The sequence below is a fragment of the Triticum aestivum genome, chromosome 2B (genome assembly GCF_018294505.1).
Source record: "Triticum aestivum cultivar Chinese Spring chromosome 2B, IWGSC CS RefSeq v2.1, whole genome shotgun sequence".
In the NCBI taxonomy this organism is placed as follows: domain Eukaryota; kingdom Viridiplantae; phylum Streptophyta; class Magnoliopsida; order Poales; family Poaceae; genus Triticum; species Triticum aestivum.
The window spans coordinates 768063633-768072363 of NC_057798.1; the positions used below are offsets into that span (position 1 = coordinate 768063633).

General features: G+C 43.0%; 2 non-coding genes across 2 annotated transcripts; both read left to right on the top strand.

Moving 5' to 3' along the window:
- The first annotated feature begins 3736 nt into the window (after positions 1-3736).
- On the top strand, positions 3737-3810 carry TRNAP-UGG (transfer RNA proline (anticodon UGG)). Its single transcript has one exon. It is a non-coding gene; the product is annotated as a tRNA-Pro (tRNA).
- A 139-nt stretch (positions 3811-3949) lies between these two features.
- On the top strand, positions 3950-4023 carry TRNAW-CCA (transfer RNA tryptophan (anticodon CCA)). The gene has a single exon. It is a non-coding gene; the product is annotated as a tRNA-Trp (tRNA).
- Positions 4024-8731: the final 4708 nt, after the last annotated feature.

An 8731-nucleotide genomic window follows, 5' to 3' on the forward strand; every position in this document is an offset into this window, starting at 1 on the left:
AACTAGATGCACTTCGTGTGCAAAATGGACAATCTCTTTCGAAGTATCAGGGTTTCGGACGGAAACTCATCTGTTACAAAGGGATTCCGTTTTTTTGAACTTATTTGAACTCCAGAATTTTTGTGTGTTCAAAATGCACCATTCAAAGCCACATCATCAATTTTCAACCCTCTCTGACTTCATTTGGTATTTTTCATGCATGTATTGATTTTTTTGAGGTAAATGACCCTTAAATTGAAAAGCACTACAAATGAACTCTGAAAAGGTTGAAAGTTGGCATGGTATCATCATTTCACCCACATAGCATGTGCTAAAAAGTTGAGAGGGTTACGACAAAAACTGGATGCACTTCGTGTACAAAACAGACAATCTCTTTGGAAGTATCAGGGTTTCAGACGAAAACTCATCTGTTACAAAGGGATTTCATTTGTTCAAATGTAAATGCAGTGATATTCTACATCAAAGGCATCATCATTAATAGTTGTTGATAGAAAGTCTTCACTTTTTTTTGCTTGTGTTCTTTGCTTATTGCGCTGTAACCATGGATAATCTTCATCATTTAACATGATGCTTGGGTCAGCCTTGACTTTGAAGGGAGGAATTTCATGAAATTTTTCATAATCTTCAGACACGTCTGTCTTGCCCTCCAATCCCACGATGTCTCTTTTTCTTGAAAGAACTATGTGGCGCTTTGGCTCATCGTATGATGTATCCGCTTCCTTATCTTTTCTTTTTCTTGGTTTGGTAGACATGTCCTTCACATAGAAAACCTGCACCACATCATTGGCTAGGATGAATGGCTCGTCTGTGTACCCCAGATTGTTCAGATGCACTGATGTTATTCCGTACTATGGGTCTACCTGTACCCCGCCTCCTGACAGATTGACCCATTTGCACTTAAACAAAGGGACCTTAATATCATTTCCATAGTCAAGTTCCCATATGTCCACTATGTAACCATAATATGTGTCCTTTCCCCTCTTGGTTATTATCTGCATCAAAGTGGACACCATTGTTTTGGTTGGTGCTCTTTTGATCTTGGGCTATCGTGTAAAATGTATTCCCATTTATCTCATACCCTTTGTAGGTCATTACAGTCGAAGATGGTTCCCTCGCCAACGAGTACAGGTCATCAGAAATAGTGTTCTCACACCTGAGACGTGTTTGGAACCAACTGCCGAAACTCCTGATGTGTTCACATGTAATCGAGTCCTCACACTGGTCCGGGTGTTTGGAGCGCAGAATGTTCTTGTGTTCATCAACATACGGGGTCACTAAGGTAGAATTCTGTAGAACCGTGTAGTGTGCTTGAGACCAAGAATGCCCGTCCCTACATACTATTGAGTCCCCTCCTAGTGTGCCTTTTCCACCCAGTCTCCCCTCATACCACGATTGAGGGACACCTATCTTCTTAAGGTCAGGAATGAAGTCAACACAAAACCCAATGACATCCTCTGTTTGATGGCCCATGGAGATGCTTCCTTCTGGCCTAGCGTGGTTATGGACATATTTCTTTAGGACTCCCATGAACTTCTCAAAGGAGAACATATTGTGTAGAAATACAGGGCCCGGAACGACAATCTCATCGACTAGATGAACTAGGACGTGCGTCATGATACTGAAGAAGGATGGTGAGAACACCAGCTCGAAACTGACAAGACATTGCGCCACATCACTTCTTAACCTTGGAAGGATTTCTGGATCGATCACCTTATGAGAGATTGCATTGAGGAATGAACATAGCTTCACAATGGCTAATCGAACGTTTTTCGGTAGAAGCCCCCTCAATGCAACCGGAAGCAGTTGCGTCATAATCACGTGGCAGTCATGAGACTTTAGGTTCTGGAACTTTTTCTCTGCCATATTTATTATTCCCTTTATATTCGACGAGTAGCCATATGGGACCTTCATACTGAGCAGACATTCAAAGAAGATTTCCTTCTCTTCTTTGGTAAGAGCGTAGCTGGCAGGACCTTCATACTGCTTTGGAGGCATGCCGTCTTTTCCGTGCAAATGTTGCAGGTCCTCCCGTGCCTCCGCTGTATCTTTTGTCTTCCCATACATGCCCAAGAAGCCTAGCAGGTTCACGCAAAGGTTCTTCCTCACGTGCATCACGTCGATTGAAGAGCGGACCTCTAGGTCTTTCCAGTAGGGTAGGTCCCAAAATATAGATTTCTTCTTCCACATGGGTGTGTGTCCCTCAGCGTCATTCGGAACAGATAGTCCGTCGGGACCCTTTCCAAAGATTAATTTTAAATCATTGACCATAGCAAGTACGTGATCACTGGTATGCATGGAGGGCTTCTTCCAGTGATCTGCCTCGCCTTTGAAGTGCTTGCCTTTCTTTCGACATTGATGGTTGGTCGGAAGGAATTGACGATGCCCCAGGTAAACATTCTTCCTGCATTTGTCCAGGTATATACTTTGCGTGTCATCTAAATAGTGCGTGCATGCGTGGTATCTCTTGTTTGTCTGTCCTGAAAGGTTACGAGAGCAGGCCAATCATTGATGGTGACAAACAGCAATGCATGCAGGTCAAATTCCTCCTGTTTGTGCTCATCCCACGCACGTACACCTTTTCCAATCCACAGCTGTAAAAGTTCTTCAACTAATGGCCTTAGGTACACATCAATGTCGTTGCCGGGTTGCTTAGGGCCTTGGATGAGAACTGGCATCATAATGAACTTCCTCTTCATGCACAGCCAAGGAGGAAGGTTATAGATACATAGAGTCACGAGCCAGGTGCTGTGATTGCCACTCTGCTCCCCGAAAGGATTAATGCCATCCGCACTTAAGCCAAACCATACGTTCCTTGCGTCACCTGCAAACTCCTCCCAGTACTTTCTCTCGATTTTTCTCCACTGCGACCCGTCAGCGGGTGCTCTCAACTTCCCGTCTTTCTTATGGTCATCTCTGTGCCATCGCATCGACTTGGCATGCTCTTTGTTTCTGAACAGGCATTTCAACCGTGGTATTATAGGAGCATACCACATCACCTTGGCAGGAACCCTCTTCCGGGGGCGCTCGCCGTCAACATCACCAGGGTAATCTCCTCTGATCTTATACCGCAATGCACCGCATACCGGGCATGCGTTCAAATCCTCATATGCACCAGATATTTTAAGGAAGGCAGAATTCTTTAAAGAAAAAGAAAGCACTTTGAGTTAATTGAAGAACTAAATGAATCAAAAAGTAGGATAGGAGAAGATTATTAGTATTCCTAGTTGTCTAATTATTTAGACACAATTTACCTCTTTCTTAATCCTATTTGGATTTATATTATATCGTGCTAATCCCGTAACTTTCTTATCTATTTGTGCATGCTATTAGAAAGGGAAATTCGATACAACCAACGCGCAAAACCTTCCGTCTTTCCTATGAAAACAACTTCCGCCTGGATAGAATAGTTAGCCAACATGAATTCCTGCTTATTGTCCTTCCTACCCATAAGTGAGAGCAAGGCCGAAGTAGAGCATAGAGCTTAGAAGTAGGATCTGGTAATTGGTTCTGCTCAGCAGATGCCTATATATTACCAAGGAAAAGTAATCCTTCTTTTATAGGCGAAATTATATTGGATTTTATATGTATATAATTCCTTAATTATATGAGACAAAAAAGAAGAAATGACACGAGGGTTCTATATATAGATAGAGAAAGAAAGAAGAAGAAAATTATGATGTGGAAAAGAAGACAGGAATTGTGTACAATGGCATTGTACAACAATTTAATTTGGAAAAGGGATGTAGCGCAGCTTGGTAGCGCGTTTGTTTTGGGTACAAAATGTCACAGGTTCAAATCCTGTCATCCCTACCTATTACTTCTTTCTTCTTTATAGGCAGTAGCGACGAGATCAATTAAAGTAAAGTGGGTATAACTTAAATTTGTGGAGACTATACATACGTGAGATACATTAGGAATAGAAAAAGATTTTCTTTTTGAATGAATGAAAGCGCTCTTAGTTCAGTTCGGTAGAACGCGGGTCTCCAAAACCCGATGTCATAGGTTCAAATCCTACAGAGCGTGATTCCATCTATCTTATGTCGAAGCAGAGTAAAATAACTTAACAAAATTGAATTGTAACTCCAATGTATAGGATGCAGTCTTTAGGGTATGCATGTATCTGCCGCACCTCCAATCCTAGAGGGCAAACAACCTTCTTTGCTGCATACCTACTGTCGGGCAATTCGTTATCCTTTGGAAGCTTCTTCTTCAATATTTTCAGTAGCTTCTCAAATCCTTTGTCAGGCACAACATTCTCTGCCTTCCACTGCAGTAATTCCACTACGGTACCGAGCTTTGTGTTACCATCTTCGCAATTGGGGTACAAACCTTTTTTTGTGATCCTCTAGCATGCGATCGAACTTCACCTTCTCCTTTTTACTTTCACACTAACTCCTTGCATCAACAATGACCCCGCGGAGATCATCATGGGGCACATCGTCTGGTTCCTCTTGATCTTCAAGAGCTTCCCCCGTTGCAGCATCACCGTATTCGGGGGGCACATAGTTCTCATCGTCCTCTTCTTCTTCGATGTCTTCCATCATAACCCCTATTTCTCCGTGCTTGGTCCAAACATTATAGTGTGGCATGAAACCCTTATAAAGCAGGTGGGTGTGAATGATTTTTGAGTCAGAGTAAGACTTCGTATTCCCACATATAGGGCATGGACAACACATAAAACCATTCTGCTTGTTTGCCTCAGCCACTTCGAGAAAATCATGCACGCCCTTAATGTACTCGGAGGTGTGTTTGTCATCATACATCCATTGCTGGTTCATCTGCGTGCATTATATATAATTAAGTGTGTCAAAAACCATTACAGAACATCATGAATAGATAAGTAAGTGACCAATTAATAGAAGTTCATCATCACATTAAAACCAAAGTACATACATAGTTCTCATCTAACAACATATAGCTCTCCAGAGCATCTAATTAATTAAACCATACATTGAAACTATGTAAAACATTTCAATGCGAAAACAAATGTGATCATAATCGCAACCAAGGTAACAATTGATCCAACAGCATAATGCTACCAAGCCTCGGTATGAATGGCATATTTTCTAATCTTTTTAATCTTCAAGCGCATTGCATCCATCTTGATCTTGTGATCATCGACGACATCCGCAACATGCAACTCCATATCATCTTCTCCTCCTCAATTTTTTTTAGTTTTTCCTTCAAGAAATTGTTTTCTTCTTCAACTAAATTTAACCTCTCGACAATAGGGTCGGTTGGAATTTCCGGTTCACATACCTCCTAGATAAATAAAATCTATGTCACATTGGTTGGCATAATTGTCATAAACAATAAATGAACCAAATAGTTATAAAGATAATATATACCACATCCGAATCATAGACAGGACAAGGGCCGATGGGGGCGAATACCAAAACCAACACACTAAATAATAAGAAGCAATAATAAAGGTAAGAAAATTATGCAAGTATCTATATAAACATACCAGTAAGAATTTTTTCCTTTCAGAAAGAAGATAAGAACAAGAGGCTCACCACGGTGGTGCCGGTGACGAGATCGGCGCGGGCGATCAACGGCGGTGAAGATGGGGACGGGACGTGACAGACCGCTAAACCTAGACAAATATTGAGGAAAATGGAGCTTGGAGCTCGAGTTTGGAGAGGAGAAAGCTTAAGTAGTGTGGCTCGGGCATTCCATCGAACACCTGTGTGCATAGGAGGTGAGCTAGAGCACCACAAAACTCTCTCCTCACCGGCCAGAAAAAACAAAGCAGTGAAGTGCTCTGCTCGCGGGCGAGGGGTATATATAGGAAACTCATTGGTCCCGGTTCGTGGCATGAACCGAGACTAAAGGTCACCCTTTCGTCCCGGTTCATGCCACAAACCGGGACCAATGGTGATGGGCTAGGAGCGAGGCCCATTGGTCCCGGTTCGTCCCACCCACCGGGACCAAAGGGGCCAGACGAACCGGGACCAATGCCCCCACGAGGCCCGGCAGCCCCTGGCCTCAAGAACCGGGACACGCACCATCCAGATCAGCTCTGGTCGTCCTAGGTCGCTCGCGCACTTCACTCACCGTTTAGCGGGCCACTGCTCCGCAGAACGAGCTACGATTTTCGTCCATAAGCGGGCCAAGGCCCAGGTCCAGTCCAGCAGGCCACCTACAATTGCGTACTATTAATCTCCTTCAGCATCGAGCTAACCCTAGGTGTTGCCGTCTCCGTCGCCGTCGCCTCCGCCATGACCTTCTGCTAGCTGCTCCTTCCCAGTCACCACTGTCACGACCATGCCTTTCCAGTAGCCGACCTTCGATGCTCTCTGCTCGTGGCTGCATCCTGTACGGTGTGGCAGCAGCACGAATCACAAGACGTGGGAAGGATGTGGTGGCGGCACAAGAACGCAAGAGGAGAAATGTCTGTCTCTCTGGATCCATGGAAGATGGCGCTGCGATCTGCATGCATCAACTGCCGTGGCTGTCTTCTCCTACCATTTCGCCCGTTGTGTGTGCAGCGGGATCCAGATTCGGAGGTAGCCTCCGTGGACGCGCATTCTCAACTTCTCAACTCCTTTCCCTTCACCTTCATGTCCGCACCAAACCTAGCACATTTGATGAAAAACTTTCTCTCTCTCTCTTACATGGGGAGGTGGGAGTAGGGGAGCAGTGTACAGTACTATATCCCTGCTACACTACCCCCTCTGCAGAACCTGTAAGTAACCTGATCGACAATACCCATTGAACATATTTATCTGATGATTATGCTCAATTCTCTCGGGAATTTTATTCACCTGCTTAGTGATGAATTATTAATTTTTTCATGTACCCAGCTTTCTAGAAATGTACGATATTTGTTATCTTTTGGCACATAAGTATCTTTATGTTTAAGAAAATCACAGCATCAAAACCATGGAATCTCTATATTATTGTTATTAGGAAAGATAATATCAAAGCTAAGGGACAAAGAAGAAGGGAAGAATGCAAGTATCGGTGAGTCGTGCCAGGATGAAGATGAATTATGCATGGCACAAATCTGGGTCCATGGTCATGACACGGCATGTCAGGCGTCCGGCAAGATATGAGTTTTTTTTAGTTTTTTTTTGCGTTGCTCTTTAATCTCCAACTATCAATGTATATATAATTTCACCAGACTACGAAGAATAGATGCTAATGCTCCTGATACTAGCTTTCTTTTTCTTTTTTTGGCAGCATGGCCATGGTACGTGTTTGTCTCATCAGGAGTAATCAGAGTAGCTGGAAAGAGCATAGGGATATATACTATCAACACTTGCACCGTGAGTGTTTGGCAGAGTGGCAGACACAACACCGAAGCATATTTTAGTTCTCTCATGCAATGTTTTTGCTTTTCTTCTCAATGTGAGATGGCCAAGGGTACTTAGGTAAAAAACATGTCTTTCCTATAATGTGTGTAATCTATGGTTATGTGTTTAACAAAGTAATTTAGCGGATTACCATTTCTATTTTCAGGAGAATAACTATTATGTTGCTACCAGAAAGGTAACACAGTCTTCTTCATTTGTCTCCTACATATCCCTGCTGTATTGAGTATTGAACTACTTATTGCATATCCCATGAACTCTCAGCATTCTTCGACATGCTCTTTTGGCAGACACGAATGTTCCCTTTATAGCCTGAGAGTTCCCTTTATCCATATCCCTCCCTCTACTGCTGGCAAACATGTTGTCTTGGAGAGACATAATATACATCTTACAAGGAAAACAGGAGTATAGTAATATGTTTGATTTCTCTTGACACCTTTCTTATGCGTTGCTATTAATGTAACTGTGCGTCTCCCATCCAAGGTTTCAAACATCATGGCCCAGCTAAGAAGTATGTTCATATTTCACATACCGTGGTCAAGGCATGTAGCATCATGTGTGATGGATGTGAAGTATACAGATGGTTGTTTTTGGCCTTGCGGCTATTTAAAACCATGGTTGCAGACAAAACTACCTGGAAGGCTGTAGTTGTTTTTGGTCTGAATAAGATCGAATTTAATCACCACAACAAGTCGTCAGTGTTAGTTTGTGCTTTGCACAAGGTGCTTGACATGTAATTTAATCATTATATTTGTGACTGTCATCGAGTAAAACCAAAAATGTAACAATTGCTATTACTTTGTTTATTCAGCTCCTAACTTATTGTCCATTGAATTTCATGTGAAAGATATGGTTTAGCATAACCATTCAGATAGGTTTTTACACTGAAAATGTTTAATTCTTCAAAAACAGATATACTTCTAATGGTAAACCTTACTAATTTGAACTGTTAAAATAGAATCATGTGTTTCAACCATCTTGATTATATATTTCTTTTCCCAAGATGGACGGGCGCAGCAACGCACGCCTTCATGTTCTAGTAATCTCTGTAAGGTGTGGATGCATGTTCCACCAGACTGTATCTTACAGGTTGTAGCGGACGAAATCCCTGGTTGGGAGGTTTAAATAAAGTTCGGTGTGAGTTTTAGAAAAAAAGAAGAAAAAAGTGAAAAAAAAACGGAAGAAAAAATAAATCTCTGAATTCTTTGTTCGCCGCTGGACCGGCCCATTCTGGCAGCTCTTGACGCGAGTCGCGCCCCATCCCTGCCTCCCGCTGTGGCCGCTGCTTGTGCCGCCGCCGGCGGTGGCTAAGCCAGCTACTGACGCCACCGCCGCTTTTATCTTGTCAGCCTTACATGTGCCTCCCCGGCGATTTCCCTTGCATGTGCCTCACATCATCGCGCCGTCGTGTCCAT